Source organism: Phyllostomus discolor, chromosome 3, assembly GCF_004126475.2.
Source record: "Phyllostomus discolor isolate MPI-MPIP mPhyDis1 chromosome 3, mPhyDis1.pri.v3, whole genome shotgun sequence".
Taxonomy (NCBI): Eukaryota; Metazoa; Chordata; class Mammalia; order Chiroptera; family Phyllostomidae; genus Phyllostomus; species Phyllostomus discolor.
The window spans coordinates 181,645,661-181,669,570 of NC_040905.2; the positions used below are offsets into that span (position 1 = coordinate 181,645,661).

At 41.8% G+C, this 23,910-nt stretch overlaps 1 pseudogene; it reads left to right on the plus strand.

Moving 5' to 3' along the window:
* The first annotated feature begins 714 nt into the window (after positions 1-714).
* LOC114490459 overlaps positions 715-23,910 on the plus strand; it is an 85,877-nt pseudogene continuing 62,681 nt past the window's right edge.

Here is a 23,910-nt window from a genome sequence, read left to right on the forward strand (position 1 = left end):
AGTCACTCTCTCATCCCTTACAGACTTTACTTTTCTTCTAGCACTTATCACCACCTGATACATAACTATTTATTAGTTTGTTCATTTTCTGTCTTCCTCTACTAGACTATGAGCTCCACAGGAGCAGAGGCTCAGTACATCTTGTGTACCGCTGTACTCCCTGCCCACAACAATGCCTAGCACATAGTAAATAGTTAATAAGTATTGGTTCAACGTCTAAATGAAAGGAGGCAGCAAGTTGGGATCCAGAATTTAAGTGGAGAGGTTGGCCTTGGAAAGCAGAAGGTGCAGCCCTTCCTCTGAGAAAAGAAGAAGCATGTTAAATTGGGCCTTTATTGATAAATTTAGTGATAGTTGAAAGTAGGGGACTTTGGTCAATTTTACACATTAGAGCCTAGAGGTGGGAAGGAAGAATGATGGACAAAGCGATCCATTGAGAGTGAGGACAGATGAGATTAAGAAGAAATGTAAAGAAAGCAGTAAAGTTAGGAATTCTCATCAGAGCACTTAGGGATAAATAAACAGATTGCCACACCGCTGTAGTCTAGGTGGCCCAGAACATTCAGGTCATTGGCTGGAACTCTTACACATCTGGATCTCAAGATAGAAAAAGGATTAAAACTGTAGGTTTGGAGATCAGTGGCATATTGATAGTGGTGGGAGCAGGGATTGGGAAGCAGCTAAATCTGAAAGAGTTTAGAACAAGTAAGCAGCATGCCAAGGAAGCTGTCAACATCCAAGGTGTGCGTGAAGGACGACGCAGAGCTGCTGCAAAGACGGAGGGAGTGTGCTGGGCAGCAGGAGGTGAAGAAGACAGAAGAAGTAGGGAAACCCAGGAAAGAGAAAACTTTAAAAAGAAGGGAAGAGTCAGCGTTGTCAAATGTTGAAAAGAGGTCAGACAGAAGAAGAGCCAATTATTCCAACTGATTATTAAAGAATTACAGGTTTGGCAATTATGTTGTTACTAGATGTTTACTGATTCCGTCGCATTAAAACAATGCTTAGTTTACTTGTTAAACTGCTAGTCATTAGTTTTCCAAGCCAGGCAGCACATTAGAATACACCAGTGAACTTTTCAAATATTAATGCCTGAATTTTCCCCTTGAACAATTACATCAGGATGCCAGAGGGGTGGGGCCCAGGCATTAGTTTATTATGAAAGCCCCAGCGGATTGTAATGAGTAGGCAGAATTGAGAAGTACTATGTTAGAGGAAACTGGGCTTTCTACAATAACCACATGGGGAACCTCCATGCCTGGCACGTACAGGGCAACCCCCGGGGGCCAGAAAACTTTGGTCCTTGGGATAATGGAACCCATCTGTTGGGATACTGGTGGATCTTGCCTCAGCACCTGAGCCTAGAAATAAGATGGTCATCCTCTCTGCCAGGTGCCTGCTGTCTGTTTGGTTCCTTGGTTTGGCAGATCTCTCAAAGATCCTGGTCTGTCATCACCACCACCACCACCACCACCACCATCATCATCATCATCATCAACATCATATATTGAGCTCTTCGTTGCACCAGGCACTTGCTAAGAGCATTACATCTGAATTAACTCAATTAACTCACTTAATGTGACATTCCTATGAAGTAGGTTCAGTTTTTAATTCCTGTTTCATGGGATAAAGAAACTAAGCCTCACAAAATGACATGCTCAAAAATCATGAAACTAGAAAAAGGCAGAACAAGGACACTAATCCAGCTCTGGCTCACTCCATAGCCCAAATTCTGAACCATGTCTACATCATACTGCTCCAGCTATTGCTGAGGTCGAAATCCTCTATCTGCCTGTACACCTCCCCCTTCAGTTTCCTAGCAGAATTGCTCTCCCAGCTCCACCTCCCCCTAGGTTGGGCCCTTCTTTGCAATGTACAGCTGCCCAAGATGCTGACATTAAATCCTTTCCTTGGTACTACAGGTGGAGTTCTGTCTTTTACCTTCGACATTTTACACACAGTGACTTCTGTTAAAAAAAAACTCACAGTGCCCTTGCTGGCATAGCTCAGTGGATTGAGCACGGGCTGCGAACCAAAGTGTCGCAGGTTCGATTCCCAGCCAGGGTACATGCCTGGGTTGCAGGCCATGACCCCCAGCAACCGCACATTGATGTTTCTCTCTGTCTCTCTATCTCCCTCCCTTCCCTCTCTAAAAATAAATGAATAAAATCTAAAAAAAAGATCTTAAAAAAAAAACCTCACAGTTACCAAAGTCTAATGCAAATGAGAACTGACTCTTAAAAATCCATGCAAGCAGAACACAGGATTTTAAAACAAAGATACAAAATCGTTGTTTCCATGGCTTCAGCAATTACTTCTCAGAAAAAAAGCATTCCAGGGAAACAAAGTAAGTAGAAATTCACAAACTAACTAAATCAGGCTTTATTATTGGCATTGTAGTTCAATAAGGCATTACTTACTATTGAGCAGGCAACCGGTTTTTTGTTTTTCATAACACAAGTACTTGGATCCTTTCTGCCACAAATATTTCCAGGTGTTTGCTGTATTTCTCCATTTAAGCATCCATTACAAAGAGAAATTATTTAATGGGAAAAATTTGCTCCCTGTTTATTAATCTCTGACTCTGTGAAAGCTCCTAGAAGGCAAGGGAATTTCTGTAGGGTGCCCTTGGCTTATAATTATCATTCCCCTGTGATCAGCAACCCAACCAGCTATGAGGGGGTGCACCACTGAGACTTTCCCTGAATGCTCTGGTAAATCCATACCTAAATGGATGCAGTTAATGAGACCTCCCCACAGAGCCACAGAGCCGGCAGGTGGACCCATATCCACAACTCCATCAACCTGGCTCACTATTTGCCCCATCCTGGTGACTCCCTGAGGCCCTGCCCCACCCAACAATTGGGCCCACCCAAGCTATTTCCAGTAGTTTTTCCATAAGGACAAGATCATGGGAGAAGATGGGGGTCAAAGGATTGATAGGATGGGTATTGGACACACTGTCCTCGTGGATTGGAGTTGCCCATAATTATAATGGATGTGGGGCTGGAGAGAGAGAAACAGGGATCCTGGGGCTGAATCTGTGTCCTTCCACCAGAGAACCGAATAGGGGTGAGGGAGAGAGCTGGAGAGAGCTGGAGCCTTAAACAGGCATCTCAGTTTTCTGGGTCACAGCTGCCTCATCTGAAAATGAAATAGCACAAATAAATAATCTATAAGATAATTTACAGTTAATAGCTATAGTTCTGGATGGCCCCAACAGGACAAGTTGAGATGGTTGATTCAACCTGCTGGCTGTTCTCTGACAGGTAAAAAGGGCAAATTAGCAAGTATGTGAACTTATCTGTCAAAAAAGCATTTAGAGTTACATTGTGATTTAGGTATTCCCTTATGAAATCCACTGTGGAACCGTTGCTAAGTGCCTTCATTAACCACAAAAGAAAAATCTATTCTGCCACCAGTACTCATCTCTCTCTTCTTTCTCTTCTTTCCGCTATGTCATTCCCACCGCTGAAGAGCTGACACTGCTCCTTCCTGATCACATGTGATTTTCTCAACCTGGCATTTAAGAACCTCCACCAAAGCGTCCCTTCTAAACATTCAGTCATTCCCAGTGCCCCGCCCCATGGGCTGGTCAACTTAAGCAGTGCTGCTCGGGTCTGTTTACTCCCCACTATCCCCCACAGCCCACACCCTCTCCCCCCCAAACACACATTCACTCCTACAGAGGACAGAGCGATGTCAGCCTAGCGCCGGCCATAGACAAGTTCCATATATGGTTACTGCTCAGTGTGAAATAACCTTGCTCATCTGCACTTGTCTTTGAGAACATACTTTCAGATATTGATGAGAAATGGTGACTAGTATGAACCAATCCCCATGAGGAGTTGGTTGTGTGTTAAGGTTTGTTATGTTTTTCAGGCTCTGTGGAATTACACTTAAATTGCATGGTTATTGAAATTTACTTAAATATATATTAAAGCTGGACAGTAATCAGATAATTTGGAGAAATGAGACAGATTTTCTCATTATATACTATCATATTTGTTTCTCTTTGCATGTATTTCAAAGGACCAAGATGAGTCAATAATGTTTGATCCTTCTAGTTGAAATCCCCACATCCCTTGATTTATCTGTTAAATAGCATTCAGAAGCACATAAAACTATTAGTCAACACAGTTGCCAAGGGTTTTACATTTAAAGTAATAAAATAAAAAACAATTTCAAGGAACCATACCCCACCCTCATTCACCTCCATTTCTCTTATAGACAATATCCTTATGACAGTTTTGGTCTCTGTTGAAAATATGTGTAATTTTTGTGATCTGTTGGAATTTTTAAACCTGGAGAGAAATTTCTTAAGATAAAATATACAAATAAACAAAATATAAGGGTGAGAGGAATTTATTTAAGGACTCATATCCTGGGGAACAAAATCCACGCTCAATATCATTACGATTGGGATGTGGTCGAATGAAACAAATCCCAAAGGGTCCCTGTGTTCCAGATGCAGCCAGAGTATTTTTAGTGCTGCTGCCCTTCAACTCAATAGGCCTGGATTTGGATGGAAGAACTCACCCGAATAGCCAGAAGACTTTAGAGTATGGGATTTTTGTTCATAGGCTTTCAAACCAAAAGCATATGCTATTCAAACATAAATGAGGAGGAGGAAGTGGAGGATGATGATGGTAATAAATATATTTTATTCTCTCTTACACATACATGAACAAATCAGACACAATATTATTCTCTACCAGGACGGGGCACACCGCTCACTGCTGAGCAGTGGAGAAGCAGACTCCCTGATGGTTCCCTTGAAAATATGTTCAATAGACTCTTACCAAGACCGGGTCGCTTCGTGTGACAATCTCCAGCAAAATGATGTCATAGCTACAAAAAGATACTCATGTCATTTTGATGAGAAATCCCTCATCAAGAAAACAATTTAAAATACACACAGATTTCTCTTTCTCTGTGAAATGCAGAACCGCTGTTTGCAGGGACAGTGGGGACTTTGTTTCAGGTAAGCTCAGCCATACTCAGATTGGCAAATTCTATGAGGCCATAACCATCTGGGAAAAAAAAAAAAAAACCCTGAATATTTCTTCCAAATAAATCTGATTAATTGGTACATGTGTCACATTAAAAAGCAAATTTAGATGTTCAGAGATTTGTCTATAATTATAGAGTAGAGGTTATTTGTTATACTTTTTACATTGCTAATACCCACTAGTCTATGGATATCAACCTGAACTCTTTTTAGTTATACTCCTTAAGAAATCATGTTAGAAATGCTTTTTTCAATTACTTACTTGCCTATTGCTTTTCATTGCGGTGTTACATAATCATATATGAGTGTTTCTTCTTAGTACTTCTAAAGTTTCACTTTTCATATTGAAAATTTAAAGCAGTCCCAAATTAATTTTGGTTAAAGATGTACACTAGGGATTTAATGCTATTTTTGCCAAATGGGTAGAGAGGCATCCCGAATCCTTTATTCAAACAACCTCTCCTGTCCTCACTGATTTAAATTCCATTTTTGTCAAACACCAAATTATCATATCTACTTTGGCCCTTTTCAGGACTATCTCCTTATCTTCTTAGTCTCATTTCTCGCCACTCCTACCTTCCACATCTACCTTAATCTCTGATCATACTAATCTACCTACATTGGACCATCCTCTCTCACACATGTCCCCTCTCTTTAGAGTGACCTGTCTTCGCTCATTCTCTGGCAAACACCTGTCCTTCCTCAGCCCACCTCCACCACTGAGAAACCTTGCTTGACCCATTCCCCATGCCCAGTCCAGACTAGATGCTACTCCCATGGCCCTGAAACTTTATCAACTGTTCTATAATAACTCTATTTATTTTTTTCTCCCATCAGACCAAGATGTTCTGGAAGGCAAGGAACATTTCTTGTTTATTTCTGTAACCTTCAGTGTCTAACCCAGTGTTCATCAGATAAATTAATAAGACCTAGCCAGTGCCTACTACTTCACAAGAACTACTTGCTATTGCCTGTAGCTTATACTCTCTAGATGCTAGAGGACTTTCTGCCAGCATCTTCAGCCAGGTCTCCCATGGGCACCATTGGGTGGCCTATTCAAAATTCTGTTCCCTCTAGACATCCCTGTCTAGGTATAGACTCACCCATTCCCATCCATGCCCCAAGATACAACATATATTCTCTTCCTAGGTAATGCAATGCACTCAGATGGCAATACATCCTTTAGAACATTGATAGAAAGAGGGCTTGGTTGTGTCTCCTACCACTCAAATGCCTGGTTCTTAATAAAAACCCTAGTTGAGAGGAATGTCATCACTGAGCACAGCATCCTTCAAACTTCCCTTTTGGCAGTATTCTGTCACAATAACCACATCTGGCACTTTATAATACAGACTCCAATGAATCTGCAAATGGTTGGATGACCCAATTCTCTGGAAAATTCAATAACACAGACCAGAAAGGATTTATCTGGATCATGATCTCCTAATTCCCACTTTAAAATTTGACCTAGTTTTTCTGACCACATAAAAAAACAAATATTCTCCTGGACTTAGTGTGGTGTACAAATAAAACTTGCAAACTCACTCACTGCCATGCAGAATAAAATATTTAGAAAAAAACATACCATCATCATTGCAATTCATTCTGGACCAAGCACTTTACATCCAGTATCTCTAATCTGTACAACAACCCTGCTGGTAGCTATGATTATCTCCACTCTAAATGAGAAAACTGAGACTCAGAAAGGTAAGTAACTCGGCCAAGGTCCCCCATATAGGTTTGATAGCCAGATTTAAGCCTGACTTTGCCTAATTCTACAATTCATTAATTTCTTTTTTAACATTGCCATAGTGTATTCATTCCAATATAAAATACAAATACAAACAGAAAAGTTCTTACATTGAGAAAAGTTTCATTTTTCTTAAAAATGTTGCTCTGGAAATAAAAGGCACTTTCCACAAGCCAAGAAGTGACAAACTTTTCAGTCTTTCCACACCTGCCCCTCATGCTTGTTTCTCTTTAAATTGAGTGCCCCACCCCCACTCCTGGAGAGGGAGGAGGCTCTCCCAAATCCCAGCCCTGAGACTTGCATTTCCGAGTTGTTAATTACTACATCTGCACCTTCAGCACCCAGGCACAGGTGCTGCTTTGTATAAACCAAGGATTGACTTGCAGATTATGCATGGGGAATTTTCCAGTCATAACATTTCTTTCCAATGAAAATTCTACCACCTTTTCAGTTTAAAGCTTGTTTCCAATCATCAGCCCTTGGGTTAGATCACAAATTAGATGACCTCCAAGGGACAGCATAGAGCACTACTTTCAAGACTGCTGGTGAGGGGAGGAATAGTTATGCTTGTACAGTCCCAATGGGTAGATGAAGGACTTTCTCTTCCTTCTCCCCTCTCTTAGGAGGACTGGGTAGAATGCTCTGGTCTCTCCTACCCCAGACTCACTTTCCACTGAGAGAGTGGGCCATCTGATGTGTGAGAGTTCACACTCAGTGCACTAAGATTGATGGTGTGCAACATCACTGTATTAAATTCTACCTCTTGCGTTTCTGCTCCACATGGTAAGCACCCCTGGGTAGTCCCTCCTAGGTGGGGCAGGGAGGCCATTCTTTTTGTTTAACCTGTGACTGGTTGAGCATGGCAGGCTTGTACTCCTGGCAGGTAGGTGATTGGATAAGTGACTGTATATATGCTCTGCAGGTCCAGTTTCTCTCTTGCTCACTCCGCCATGTGGCTGAGCACATGAATCTAATAACTTAGGTCTGGGTGGTGGAAGCATGCACTTCAACTCCACACCAAATACAGTTCTCTTCCAATCCAACTATTACCAAAGTTTACTTTGGGGATCAGGAGCTTCTCTATCTATGAAAGGAGTGACACTTCTCTCTCTATTATCCCCTATGTATGTTTCCCACTGGTCAGAATCAGAAAGAGCAAAAGAGCTGAATAGCAACCCGAACATTTAACAACTGAGAGTCCTTAGAAACCAGGTTCTGAAAATATTCTCTATTAACATTAGAATGACACCAAGTCAAGAAACCCATCTTGACTGCAAGATGAGACTTGAGGGATGGCATTTTAAAAGAATGATCATTTGTGCCCTGCTTTATAATCCACAACATGCTTTTTATATACATATCAAGTCAGTGATGCTTTGGTTTGCTGAACCTGGCAAGCAAAGGTCAAGAACTGTGAGTTAAATAGTATGTGGTTGCCAAATACTACAAGCTACTTTGTGCCTAAAAGACTAGTTTCAGTATCAGGACTATTTTGCAAAACTATAAACTTCTACCCAACCCAGTCTCTCCTAACCATTATAAATAGATGCCACCCCACTGGCTCCCCTTTTTACCCCCTACCTTTTTTTTTGTTTGAAGAGGAAGATGAAGACTGACATATTGCCCCATTAGTCTTGGGAGTAAGAAAAAGAGGGGAAAACAATGTGTGGGCAAGGTTCATGGCATAGACATTGCACATATTTTTCTTCCTCAATAGAAATAAAGTCTTGTTGTTGAGTCCAAAAGGCCAATTCACAAGGACGTAGGTCAGAGGTCTAGTGTCACAATAATATATATAAGGAAGATCTGCAGTTTGAAATGACTTAAGCCCAATATGAGCCAGCAACATGAAAGCACCAACAAGGAGGCAGCTGCTAGGGGTGAAGGTGTGCTGTCCAGCATCAGGGAGGTGTGTTATGCCCAATACTAACAGCGCTGGGCTCCATCCCAGATGCCACACTTGGAAAGAAATGTTGGTCAACAGGATGAAGAACCATGCACTCAAGAAAGGGCTTTGGAACCTGCGTTTTATGAAGAAAAACAAGGATGTTCAGCCTGGTGAAAAGAAAACTTAAAGGAATCCTGATATCCATCCTTCCCAGAAATCCAGCATACTGCTGCCCCCAAAGTGGACCACCTGAGGTCTTGGGCAGCACTCATTTATCTAATTGGCCACATGAGCCACATTTATCTAAGTGCCACATGAGTGCTCTGGTGTGTTTACCTGCCTGTCACGACCATGATGTACCTGCTGCACCCAGGTATCAAGCAAGTAGGCTGGGATCAATTAGCAATTGTAATTAAAGTTGAATATAATTAACAACGTAACAGTGAGATATTCTTGTTTAATTTCCTGAAGAGACTATGACACTCTTAGCAGAAGATAATAAATATAAATAAATCTTCCAAATTCCAAGGAGCATTTGAGTCACATCCAAATGACTGTTCACCAAGCCATTGTTACCAAGTAGAAATTCACTAGCACACAGAGTAATTATGTTAATTACTGATCTTTTGGCTCTCTGCCAACTGACTTGGATAGCCCCTGTTGTCTTTAAATGCTTTAAAAAATTGATAGCCAATGATCACACAACAATTTGAATGTACTTAATGCCACTGGACTGTACACTTAAAATGGTTAGGATGGTAAATATCATATGTATTTTACCAAAATTAAAAAAAAATGTTTAAGAAATAACCATGGTGTAATGGTAAAAGTATAGGCTTTTGAGTCAGTCAGAAAGGAGCATAAATTCTGGCTGGGCTACCTGCTGGCTCTGTGGCCTCAACCAAGTTGATAAACCTCTCTGAATGCCAGTTTCCTCCTCTATAAAATGGAGTAATGATGCCTACCCATCAAATGAGGTAAATAGTTGGAAGTAAGGAGCAGAAATGACACATAGAAAGCACCCAGTGCATGACATAGCAGCTGAGGATGTATTAGATTCATCATAAGGACCAATGGGTGGAATTTACAGGAAGACCCACTGGCATTGAGGATAAGATTTGCTAACATAATATTATCAAACAGTAGAAGAGACACATCCACAGAAAGACTGTAGCTGGGTAAAACCACAGTTCTGGAGAAACAATAACTCAAGAACCAGAGGTTCAAAAGGGTTCACTTTGCAAGACTAAGGCTCCTAATCCATCCCATAGGGCGAAGACGCCACTGTTAGCAGCAGACAACCACTGTGCAGTCACAGGCCTCCCAACTGCGGTCACTGTGTGAGGCCACCAGCCCCATGTTTCTGATCACATTACTTGCTTCAGTTCCCTATGAATCACCTCAGAGGGAGTGTATGTCCTCTTCCTGATCCTCCTTATGGCCACCGTCCAATCATCACTATAATGAGAAAAGCCACTTGGACTTTTATCTGCTTGAAATCGGAACTGTGTTCCCACCTCACCCATGGATAAAGCTGAAGCAGTGTAGCCCCCTCCCTCCAGGACAGCTGGTTTGATAAGCACAGCAATTTTCTCAAGAATATGGGAGACGTTCAGTTGTGGGGAGGCTTGGGAAGTTGGAGCAGATACTTAGTATATACGCCCTTTTCACTGAAACCCTTACCTGGGAGTCCTAGTTGTTAGCTTTAAGCCTCTGAGAGGGGTAAGGAATGAAGAAGCAGAGGTAAAGATTACTACTTGAGTGCACAGCTTTAATAACATTTCTTACATTGTTTTCCAAGCTTCTCTGGGCATCGCCTTCTCTGAGCTCCTGCAGAATTGTATAAACCTCTCTTCATGCCTTCTTTTGGACTATTTGCTTAAGTATCCAGATCTCTAGACACTGTGAGAAACCTGAGGATAGTGACTGTCTTTCTCTGTTTGCATTTCCTGCACCTTTCAAAAGCAAGTACAAAATAAGCTTTCAGTGTAAGGTTGTGGAATGAATGAATAGAGCTGGGGCTGAATGGGCAGAAGAAGAAGGAAAGGAGGGTAAAGAAAAAGAAAAAACTACCACAGGGCACTAACTGCTTGTTTTACACACTTTCTCTCAGGTGATGGTTTAATACTAATAAGAATCCAACCAACCAGGGTAGGCACTATTATTATCTTCTTCAAACAAAACAAAGAAGTAAAGTAACTTACCCAGAAATGTCCGTTAGTGAGTGAGGAATCAAGATTCAACCCATATCTGCCAGTTCCTAAGCCCAGGCTGTTTTCTTTGTCATACAACTCAGCCTTGTCCCTTCTCCTGGTTCTGCATCTCTGCCCTATCTCTGCTCTGCACGACCCTCTGCCTATCCTTAAAGCTTCCCCAGCAACCCAGAGAGCTATTAGTTTTATGACAATTCCAAGTCCTAAGGACCTATGCCAAAGTATTTCTGTGCTCTTCAAGTAGAAACTATTTAAAAGAATAGATTAATTATACATTAGTGAGGTGCTACTTTCATTCTCACAAAAGTAATAAAATACCTTAGCTGTGAAAATATGGTAGGAAGTAAATTACCAGTTATGCTTTGTTAAAAAAAAAAACACAACAGTTCTAATGAACATGAACCCAGCATGCTAAGAGAAAACTGGGATATAGAATTTGAATTGGGATCAGCAAATGAATAGATTATATTCTCTTGTCAATGACTAAAAAGTTTAAAATAGTGAGCAAATCATGTTAATGTATTCATCTAATTGTACCTTCCCAGAAGGATCAAATGAGTTAGATATTTTCATCTTTTTTAAAAAAGAGAGAGGCAGGGAGGGAGAGAAACAGCTACCTTTGGTACACACCCCAACAGACCAGGGATGAAATCCACAGCCCAGGTGTACACCATGACTGGGAAGCAAACCAGTGACCTTTTGTTTTGTGAAACAATGCCTAACCAACTGAGCCACACTGGTCAGAGCAGACATTTTCATCTTTCAATGCAGACAAATCTATCAACATTTTCCTTTCAAGTTCATCTAATGCTTTTTTATTTTATCCAAAGCTTATAAACTCCTTTCAAGAAATTTATTTTGCTTTCATTTTTCACACTGGATTATTTAAATCATCTAGAATTAACAGGAAGTAGGGTGAGATGAGGCTATAATTTGATTTCCCCATACAATTAATCTCTTGTCCCAACACAATTTATTGAATAAGGCTTCCCTTCTTCACTAATATTTGAGTTTTGCCATGCATTTATTTCATGAGTATCCTTTTGTCCATTTCAAACATCCGTTCTACCCAAATCAGTTTGCCAAGACTTTTTCAGCAACACACTCTTATAATTACTTTAATTTTCTATAATTTTTATATCAAAGATTGAAAATACACATTGTTGCACTAGTTTTTTTTAATGTCCCTGGATATTCTCATCTGTTGATTTTTCCAAGTGAAACTTGGAATCATTTTGTTAGCACAATTCTGAAGCATCTGAAGCAGTGAGCAGGCAACAGGGGAACAACAAGTACGGGCCCCCTTCTCTCAGGCAAGGGGCACTGCCTTCTTCTGTGAAATGAAACAAAGGAAGTCCATGAATGGTTTTTCTCACCCTATTTTAATTTCCTATAATTTTTGGAAATTTGTATTTAGGAGCTTCTTTCCTGTCAAGCAGAATTCAGCAAAGCTGGTTCTAGTGAAACCTACACTAGACCCCTTAGAATGGATTGGATGGTTATGATAAGTGCTGAGCTTTCTGAGACAGAACCACATAATCACAATGCCTGTGATGGGTGTAGCGGACAATCTCAAAATTACTTAAAAATCTAAAGTGAAAAATATTGTCAGAGAGGTGGATTTTAGGTGGATGATTTCACTATCAAAACTGGACTGTGTTGTTTTGGAGTAAGAAAAAAATTTTTTAGTTAAATAGACTTTTTCCCCAATAATTGATAGAACATTGGCCCAATAAAATAGTCTTTAGTATGATTTAGCAGACTTAAATCACACTAAAAAATGAAAATTCTGAGTATTCATCACTTTCCTTGTTTTTTAAGGTATTTTCTTGAGAAACTGGGAATAAGCCATTATAATTGTTATTTTAAGGAGAAGTTAGGAGGAAGCATACCAGGTGCTCTGCTGAATAATTACCATCTGACCCAGAGTCTAGATATTTTCTAAGTTAAATTTGTACTACTTTTAATCAGCACTAGGAAAAACCTAGTTTAAGAGTAAAAGAATGTGCTTAGAATCCAACAGGCTTGAATTCTAATCCTGCCTCTACATAAAACTATTTGAGGACTGCCCTGGCCAGGTGGCTCAGTTGGTTGGAGCATCATCCCATACACCAAAATGTCACGGGTTCAATTCCCAGTCAGGGCACATACCTGGGTTGTAGGATTGAGCCCTTGTCAGAGCATGTATGGAAAGCAGCTGATCACACTGATATCTGTCCTCTCACCCCGTTCTCCCTCTCTAAAGTCAATAAAAACAAATCATCAGGTTAGGATTAAAAAATAATAATACTATTTGAGGCCTTGCAGTCAAGATGGCACATAGTTAAACATGGTACTCACATCCTCCCACAACCACATCAAAATTACAACTAAACTGCAGAACAACCATCATTCAGACCTGCCTGAAATCTAGATTAATAGAAGTCCTACAACTAGGAATTTAAAGAAGAAGCCATGTTGAGACTGGTAGGAAGGGCAGAGATGCAGAATGGGCTGGCCCCATACCATATGTGGCAGATAAAACTCAGGAGAGATATGTCATGTGGGGAGGGAGGGGTCCCATACCAGACTGCCAAGCCCAGAACTCCAGTGCTGGGAAGAAAAGTCCCCATAACTTTTAGCTATAAAGACCAGAGGGAATTGAGGCTGAGTGAGACAGAGGGCTTTGGAGTCCTAGGCAGTTCCTCTTGAAGGCCCCCACACAGATTTAATCTAACTCACTTTTTCTGAGCTCCAGCTCTGTGAGAGCGGCATGAAAGGTACCAGGGACATATGGGAAGAAACTGAATTGTCTGGCATCAAGGGTGAGAGCTAGGAGAACAGCTTTCTCTAAGACAAAAGTGCTGACAGATGGCATTTTTTCCTTTGATGAGCACTTCTTTACAGAGCTGCCAGGTGGGCACCATACCTGAGTCTCCATCAACCTAGCCATCACTGTTTTCCCCACCTTGGCGATTCCCAGAGATTCTGCTCCATCAAACTTGTGGGCCTGCCTAAGCTGTTTCCAGTGCCTTTTCCATACAAATGGTCTGTCTTAGCTCATTCTTCAGACTTTCCTAAAAATCGCTCAAACAAGCTGCATCTGCCCTTGGTAAGCCCTGTACCTCATGCTAAGTGGCCCCAGGTCTGACACTAGCAGCAGCCAACTTTGTTTTGCAGCTTGGCCTCTCCTGGGTACCTCCAAGCCCAGCACAGAACACAGATGGTGGCTGACTTTGGCCTACACTTCCTAGGATGCCCTAAAGCCAGCACTCCTATGGACAATTTCAGACCACATCAAAGCACCACACGACCATTTCTACAGTGACATACTCCAAGGGTGAACTCAATGGGCACCTGAGCCCTACTGAAGTGCCCACTGCTCTGTGGGATGGGTGCCTGCATACCTGCACCTCCACAGTTGTCAGTGGTCAAAGCCAGTCCTTGAAGTGGATCAGCTTGGAGTTAAATCTCTCCCATTGACATACCAACAATAATTAAGGTTCAACTACAACAGGAGGGGGAGGGTATACATAGCACACAGGCAGGCTTGGGGAGAAGAGCACAACTGGAATGCCCAGCTTGTGTGATCAGGGAGGCTGTGCCACTGGACCCTAGAGAACACCTACTACATTAGGCCACTCTACCGAGCCCAGGAAACATAGCAGCTGTACCTAATACCCAAAAACAAACACAGAGAGGCTGCCAAAGTGAGAAGAAAAGAAACATGTCCCAAATGAAAAAACAGAACAAAACTCCACAAGAAAAACTAAACAATGGAGGCAAACAATGTACCAGATCAGAGTTCAAAACACTGGTTATGAGGATGCTCAATGAACTTAGGGAAAGAATAGTTAAAATTAGAGAGAACTTCAACAGCATAAAAAAGGACATGGAAACCATGAAAAAGAACCAGTCATAAACAAAGAGTATACTGACTGAAATAAAGAGTAATTTATAAGGAATCAACAGTAGAGTACATGGAGCCAAGAATCAAATCAGCAATTTGGAATATAAGTAAACAGAGAACACCCAAAAGAACAACAAAAAGAAGAAAGGATAAAAAAATAAAGATAGTGTAAGGTGCCTCTGGGACAATTCAGGCATACCAACATTCACATCATGGGGTTCCCAGAAGCAAAAGAGAGAAAACAAGAAATTGAAAGCCTGTTTGAAAAAATAATGACAGGAAACTTCCCTAGCTTGTTGGTGGAAATAGACATACAAGTTCAGGAAACACAGAGAGTCAAATTCAAACAAGATGAACCCAAAGAGAAACACACCAAGACACATCATAATTAAAATGCAAAAAGTCAAAGACAAAGAATTTTAAAAGCATCAGGAGAAAAGCAGTTGGACTTCCGGCCAAGATGGAGGTATAGGTAGACGTACTGTGCCTCCTCGCACAATCAAAATAAGGACAACAAAATTTTACAAACAAGGTAACAACCAGATCTGACAGAACTGTATGGAAGTCTAACAACCAAGGAGTTAAAATAGACACATTCATCCAGACCGGTAGCAGGGGTGGAGTTGGGCAGCCAGATGGAGAGGGGCAAGGCAAAAAAGCGGTGGTTGGCAAGACGGCAGCAGGCAGACCCTGGGTGCAGGGTGGCAGTGGGCACACCCAGCAGGGCAGCAGATTGTGGAGGGGTGCAGGTCGCAAGGTGGCTGGCCGACCAGGCAGTCCCATATTTGCACACAGATAAACCTGGCAAAACTGGGGAGCAAGACAGACTGCACAACCCAGGGTTCCATTGTAGGGAAAAAAAGTCTTAAAACACTGATTGAAAACACCTGTAGGGATTGAGGTGTCAGGAGAGATTCCCAGTCTCACAGGAGAGTTTGTTGGAGAGACCCACAGGGTCCCAGGATGTACACAAGCCCATCCATGTGGGAATCAGCACCAGAAGGGCCCAGTTTGCTTGGGTGAAGCAGCAGAAAGGACTAAAATCTAGCAGAGAGCAGAACAAGTGCCATTGTTCCCTCTCTGACCCCTGTCCCACATACAGCATCACAACCCAGCAACTGGGTTGCCCCGCCCTGGTGAATACCTAAGGCTCTGCCCCTGACTATATAACAGGCACACCAAGACAAAAAAAAAAAAAAGGCCCAAATGAAAGAACAGATCAAAGCTCTGGAGCAAATACAACTGAGAGGCAAAGAGATAGCCAGCCTATCAGATGTACACTTCAAAGCACTGGTGATCAGGATGCTCACAGAATTGGTTGAATTTGGTCACAAGTTAGATGAAAAAATGAAGGCTATGCTAAGTGAAATAAAGAAATGTACAGGGAACCAATAGTGAGGGAAAGGAAACTGGGACTCAAATCAATGGTCCAATGGAGTGGACCAGAAGGAAGAAAGAAATGATCAAACAGAAAAGAAGGAAGAAACAAGAATTCAAAAAAATGAGGAGAGGCTTAGGAATCTCCAGGACATCTTTAAATATTCCAACGTCCAAATTATAGGGGTACCAGAAAGAGAAGAGGAAGAACAACAAATGGAAAAGACATTTGAACAAATAACAAAGGAGAATTTCCCCAATGTGGCTAAGGAAATAGACTTCCAGGAAGTCCAGGAAGCTCAGAGAGACCCAAAGAAGTTGGACCCAAGGAGGAACACACCAAGGCACATCATAATTACTTACCCAAGATTCAAATGAAGGAGAGAATTCTAGAAGTATCAAGAGAAAAGGAAACAGTTACCTACAAAGGAGTTTCCATCAGACTGTCAGCTGATTTCTCAAAAGAGACCTTACAGGCAAGAAGGAGCTGGAAGGAAGTATTCCAAGTCATGAAAGGCAAGGACCTACATCCAAGATTGCTCTATCCAGCAAAGCTTTCATTTAGAATGGAAGGGCAGATAAAGTGCTTCTCAGATAAGGTCAAGTTAAAGGAGGTCATCATCACCAAGCCCTTATTGTATATTAAAGGGACTTATCTAAGAAAAAGAAGATAAAAAACTTGTACAGTCAAATGACAGCAAACTCACAATTATTAACAACCACACCTAAAACAAAAACAAAAGCAAACAACTAGAACAGGAACAGAACCACAGAAATGGGGATCACAAGGAGGGTTATAACAGGGGAGTGGGAGGGGGAGAGAGGGGGAAAAGGTACAGAGAATACGTAGCATAGATGGTAAGTAGAAAATAGACAGGGGGAGGGTAAGAATAGTATAGGAAATGTAGAAGCTAAAGAACTTATAAGTATGACACATGGACATGAACTAAGGGGGGGAATGTGGGTGGGAGGAGGTGTGTAGGGTGAAGGGGAGTAAAGAGGGGAAAATGGGACAATTGTAATAGCATAATCAATAAAATATATTTTTAAAAAAGAGAAAAGTAGTTAGTTACCTACAAAGGAGCTCCCATAAGACTATCAGCCAATTTGTCACCTTTGCAGGCTAGAAGGGATTGGCAAGAAATATTCAAGGTGATAAAAACCAAGGACCTACAACCAAGAGTACTCTACCCAGCAAAGCTATCATTTAGAATCAAAGGACACATAAAGAACTTCCAAGACAAGAAAAAGCTAAAGGAGTTCATCACTACCAAACCAGTATTCCATTAAATATTAAAGGGTCTTCTTTAAGAAAAAGAAAGGCTCTGTCTGGTGTGGCTCAGTGGATTGGGCCCCAGCCTGCAAACCAAAAGGTTGCGGGTTCAGTTCCCAGTCAGGGCACATGCCTGGGTTACAGGTCAATGTTTTTCCCCCTCTTTCTCCCTCCCTTCCCCTCTCTCTATAAATAAATAAAGAAAGAAAGAAGAAGAAAAAGAAAGGATCAAAATTATGAACAATAAAATGTCAATAAATACACATCTATCAACAAGTAAATCTTAAAAAAAAAACACAAAGAGGTAGAACAGAAAGGGACTCATAGACACAGAGAACATTTTGTTAGCTGCCAGATGGGAGGGGGATTGGGGGGATGAGTGAAAAAGCTGAAGTTATTAAGAAGTACAAGTTGATTGTTAAAGAATAGTTATGGGAATGTACAGTACAGCATAGGGAAAATAGTCAATGATATTTTAATAACTATGGATGGTGTCAGGTGGGTACTAGATTTATCAGGATGATCACTTAGTAAGTTTTATAATGCCTAATCCCTAGGGTGTACACCTGACACTAATGTAATATTGTATGTCAACTGTAATTGAAAAATAAAAAGTAATTTAAATTTAAATAAATAAAAATAAAACTGGAGGCTTTAACAGCCCAACAGAAAAAAGAAGCCCTGGACAAGATTATTTATCAGCTCTGCCTCAGTTTCCTTGTGGATAATGTTGGGAAAATAAAACTGACCTGTAGGATTCAAGGATTAGGAATAATACATATAAAGGGTTTTGTACAATAGTCGGCATAAAGTAGGTCCCTGACAAATATTAGTTATTAATGCCACCAATAATGCAAACAGTCTAACTTCCTCATTATTTTTAGTCTAAGAGCTTACTGACTATGTTGAGTGCAGGGAAAAGATTATAGATGATTCTCCCAGTGCACAGAGTTTCTGTCTAGGAAACCGAGTTCTTGCCCCGGGTTTGAATGGTGCTCAAGGAAGCCCACTGACTGCGGCTCAAGCTTAGCACAATGATGGGAACATGCCCCAGCCCCGCACTGAACACACATTCAGGAGACAGCCTAGTAGTTCTGAGTCTGGGTGAAGCTCTGCTTCCTGCAGAATCACGAGCAGCTGAGCAAATGCTGTCCCCAGTGCCCCAAGTGGCTGTGACTCCTTACCCACTTAATGGGTAACAGAGGTACAATTTGAACTGAATTAGCCTAACTGCAAAATCGAGGCTCTTAACCACTATTCTGTGCTTGACAATTTGTCTCCCTTCACCGAGAGATGCAGAGATGCAAATGTCCCTGCATCTTCAAGGGCTGGTGGAGCACCTAGCTGTGATCGCTCAATTTCCTCCTACCGCCACTCACTCTCAATGACAGCAATTTCTTCTTACCACTCCTAACACAGAATAAAAACCTAAATATCATTCCACCCACTAACATTTCTTTAATCAAGTCCCCAAACCAAAAAGGAAAAAAAAGATAACTGTCTTTTACATTGTATCATTTGCTTCCCAAGCTATCCAGGAATCTTCAAGATGACTGAACCCCTTTCATAACCAATCACAATGACTCTGGGTCGTGGGTGATTCACAGACAAAAACAGAGGAGGACTGTTCAGAAATTAAGAAGGAATAAGATCACAGTTATGACAGCTACAGATAGCTTTCATAAGTCTACTGTAAATAGGGCTGAAAAATGAGAATACACCAATATGCTATTTACTGGTTATCAAAAAGTACAAAGTTGCACTTCAGAAAATATCAATAAGCCTCTATTACCTCCTGACAGGTGGAGACCAATTAGGAGCTTCCGAGGAGCCAGGGTTGGAGTTCAGCCACTCCCTGGTCTGGGAGTCCTGCTGATCACAGCTCAGCAGTGGTTGGTTAGTCACAGAAGGAGCCTGATGACTCCCAGGCCAGAGATGCTGCGGGGCCATGGTGGGAGTAGCAGCAGCATGTTGCCTCCTAATGACTTAACCTGGATGACCAATAGCTCTTGTTGGACTCACTGCCCTCGTTTGTAGGAAGCACCCTCAGTAGGATTCATCTTCATTCAAGTCCAGAGTGGAGGTTAAGGCAGGAGGCCTTACAACATGGAGGAAGCCTTGCTACTGTCCCAGGGTTGCACCTATCCACAAATCCATCAACATGAGAACAAGTCATTGGCTTCTAGGAGTGTCCTGAGCGTTGGTGGTCAGTTCCCTAAAGCCCTTGAAAGTTGTGCTGTTTTCATTCAACCATTTATGGAGCACTAACTAGGTGCCAGGCACTGACAGGATTGCTTCGTTCAAGTCAACAAACATCTGCTGAGCACCTACCATGTGCAAGTGTTTTACTGCAGAGGAAGGACTTATGCCTAAAGGAGGTGGCCTTCCAGACTCAATGTGTGTGAGTTATGCCCAGCTGCGTGCCCACAGCAAGAGCAGTGTGGTTTAGGGTTAGGGTTAGGAAGAACACGAGACCAGGAACCAGAAGGGTTAAGTCTGCATTCTGCCATTCACCCCCTGTACAACTTAAGCAAGTCACTTAACCGCCCACCTTAGTTTTCTCGTGTGCTAAAAGGAATCTGACAGGTTAAGACTCAATGAAACGAATCCAGGATGATTATTGTTAAAATTTAAGGGGAGTCCTGGCTGGTGTGGCTCTGTGGATTGAGTGCTGGCCTGTGAACGGAAGGGTCATTTGTTCAATTCCCAGTCAGGGCACAGGCCTGGGTTGCAGGCCAGGTCCCCAGTTGGTGGCAAGCAGGAGGCAACCAATCGATGATTCTCTCATGCATCGATGTTTGTCTCCCTCTCTTTCTCTCTCCCTCCCCCTCTCTCTAAAAATAAATAAACAAAATCTTTTAAAAAGTAAAATTTAGGAAGAGAATGGAAAAAAATGTGTTTTAGTCCTATTTAATTTAACCATTATAGCAAGACTAGTGAAATTCCCTGATTAAATAAGACATGGGGAAATTGAAACATAGAATCAACCCCAGGAAAGTAGGTTTATTTTTGCAGCTTGGTTTATTCTCAAAGCTGCTGCCCCTTATTCTTTGATGTCCACTTCACTCAGTGCCCAGTGCCAACAGGGAGAATAGCCCCCACCTCCACCCCTTCCAGAATTACTGGACCTTATCAGTGGAAGTGCCCTCAGCCCACCTCATCCAGTGTTCAGCTTCCACAGGATTCCAGACATCAACATCCAGCTTGAGGCCTCCCAGTCTTTGCCTGAATACACACAAGGGTAAGACATCATTGTTTGTCAATGTGCCACTCCCTTCCTACTTAGCTCTGATGAGTAAAAACCACAAATACCAAAACCTCTCCCGATATCCGCCTCTAACCAATCCTACATTGCCCCCCTGAAGGTACCTGAATTCACCTAACCCCTCTTTTCTGGGGCAGTCTTCGACACAGTGCCTCATCCCCCTCTCCTTCCTAAGAACTCCTATAAACTGCTTAGGGGTTTACAAAGCACTTTCCTCACAGGTCATTGGAAAAATGACATTCTGGAGCAGGGAGGGGACCCACACTCTGACATTGTTTGAGTGCTATTAACAGAAATGAGTTTATTCAGAAGTTGACATTGGGCATAAAAAATAGGCATGACCTTTTCAGCCAGACCCTAGGGAAGAGACACTAAAAATATATCTATGTCCTCAGGCACTATGGTCAGAGCCGACACTATGAATAACCCTCCATGCTGCCAGAGATTCAGAAAGGCAACAAGACAGGGCTTGCAGGGCAATTTATGTGGGGGTGCAAGGGGAGTCATCAGCCAGGGCTAGCCTTTGTCTTCTAAGAGATGAGGTGTGACCCAGACCAATGGACCCTCATCCATTCCCGAGCAGTGAGATGGGTCAGAGGAGGAGAGTGCATAGATTATGCGTAGGGGGGTTCAAAGGGCTGACCATATTATAATCACAGTAATTTCCCTCAATATTTCATATATGAGCAAAGACTTGGACACAAATTAACTTACAATGAAACTCTAATAGTGTTATGGTACTGTCAATTAAAATGAAATATCTGACTATACTAAGTCTAGGTGACTGGGTCGTGGAAGGACTTAATCCCATGTAAGATTATCACTACTAATAACAATAATATTAAAATTTATTGAGAGCCACTATGCTTCACGTATATTATTTCATTTAATCCTCACAACAACCCTATAAGGAGGCACTATTATTATCCTCATTTTACAGTTGAGCAAACAGAACTGAAAGCAAGTTAACTAACTTGCCAAATCACACAACTAATAAATAGTTTACTCTGGACCCATGTGGCTCAGATTCTGAGCTCTTAACCAAGAGACAAAAACATAGAAAGAATGAGGCCACCTTCCACAGCCAACCAGCTATAGAACCATTCAGACCAGATCAGCGTCTCTCTTTACATACCGCTCACTCCTGCATGCAGACTTCTGAGAAGAGAGCAGGAAAGGCCTCCGACTGATGTGAAGCCTCTGGGGGGCTCCAGACCCAGGACTCTTCCCACTGCGATCTAGGCTTTACCCCAGCAGCCGATCACCTGGATCCCATACCTGGATCCCAGGCTCCCTACCCCAGCTGGCACCTGTGCCAGTTTGGCCTTGACAGAGCAGAGACACTCGTTCCTCCAAGCCTATGCTGAGTTCCTGGACCCTTAAACCCAGCAGGTCTACCCAGAACACCATAGCCCATCTGTTCTTCCCTGTCAGTCACCCCCTTCCACAGGTGCTGAGCTCAGCCTGCTTGGGGGTCTGCCACAGCTGGCTGCTTCTCCTCACCTGCATTAAACTTATGGGACTCTGAACCTGGCTTTACACATTGTCCTCTCATGCCTATTTAAAACCTTAAGAGGCAATAAAACATAGTGGCTACAGCCCACCAGACCTGAATCCACTCTTAGGTATGCCATTTGGGAAATGGGTAATCTTGGGCAAGTTTCCTACACTTATCCTCAACGTCCTTATTTTCTGAGGTATAACTGACATGACATTATGTAAGCTTCAAATGTACAATGTAATGATTTGATAAATGTATTAGCCTCAATTTTCTCATCTATAAACTTGGATTTTGAAGATTCAGAGAGGTAGGATACAAAAAGGACCTTACGTGCACTTGTGTTCAGTAAATGTAAGTTCCTGTCTCCAAATTCATTTTAACTTTACTGCATAACCCAATCCTAACTCGAGTATTCCCTGGGTGCCTCCTACCAAGACACTACCCAAGACCTAGCTCCAAGTTCCTGATTTGTTTTTAACTACCCTTCCTAATGTAGGGCTTCTCTGAACTGATAGCTCATAATATCAAACCACATTGGAGCTATGATGTCCACCTACGGCTTGTGCTTTACAGAGAGCTGGAGAGGGAAAACCCCTGAGAGAACAAGACCCCAAGGTCACACACACCTGAGAGAGTGGGGATTAGAACCTGGGTTCAAGTAATTTGCCTACTTGCTGCAACTGTTTTAAGTTGATTTAAAAAGTAAACAGAAGTAAAGTTTCTTGGCAAAGGAATTCCATTTATAGAGTTATTCATAATAACTGTGATCCTCAGAATCCCGTAAGTTGAGTCACCTAAAAATCCTTTTTTATGAACTCATTTTATCCTCACGATTAACTATGACATGATAAAAGCTATGGCCGACACCTTAATCTGAACATAATCAATTGGAGGGACTGTAGAAGGAACTCTTACACCCCATATCCTGATGTCCTGGAAAAGCCCTACAGGAAGAACTCCGTTTATAACAGAACTCTATGGTTGTGGCAGCCCCTCCTCTTAACCTCCTCTTCCCGCCTATAAAGCATTTGCTCCATCTTCACTTGTGCATGAAGCTGCATGCGGGTCACCACGGCTGTGGGCACTGGATAGCAATCTGTTCTAGTCCCTGAATAAATTCTTTTTGGTAGTACAAATATAATAAATAATCATTCTTTTCTTTTGCTTTTATTGCATTCCATGTCTCTGCATAATTAGATTTATGGATAAATAGGCTGAAGCTCAAATTAATTTCAGTTCCCTAATTTTGAGTGAGATGCCAGTGGAATTTGGTGTTGCAAGAATGGGCTGAGTGGCAGACAAAGCTAGTTTGGAATTCTGTTTTGTTGAACGTAATTTCTGGGTAATTGAGAAGCGACAGACCATAGGCTACTTAGACTCACTGTCTCTCAGAGCTGGGAGGGACATTCACATTCGTACATTCCTAATCATGATGATTCCCAAACACGTGATGATTCCCAGCAGTCACGTGCCACCATCACAATTTTTGGAATATCTAATGGACCACTATTATCTACTTCATGTGATTCTGTATAATAGCTTATTTATTTTATTTAGTGTCTAAGCAGTAATATCTGAAATCACAAGCTAATATTCTGGTAGTTGTTTTTTTTCTAATAGGCACTAAAGAATGACACAACTGTTACAGTTTTTTTTAATTTCCCTTCAGTAATAGGTCACCAAGATAGTGCTGGGGATATTCTGCAATTTTTGCATTTTTTCAGAAAGAACTTCATGAAAGAGTAA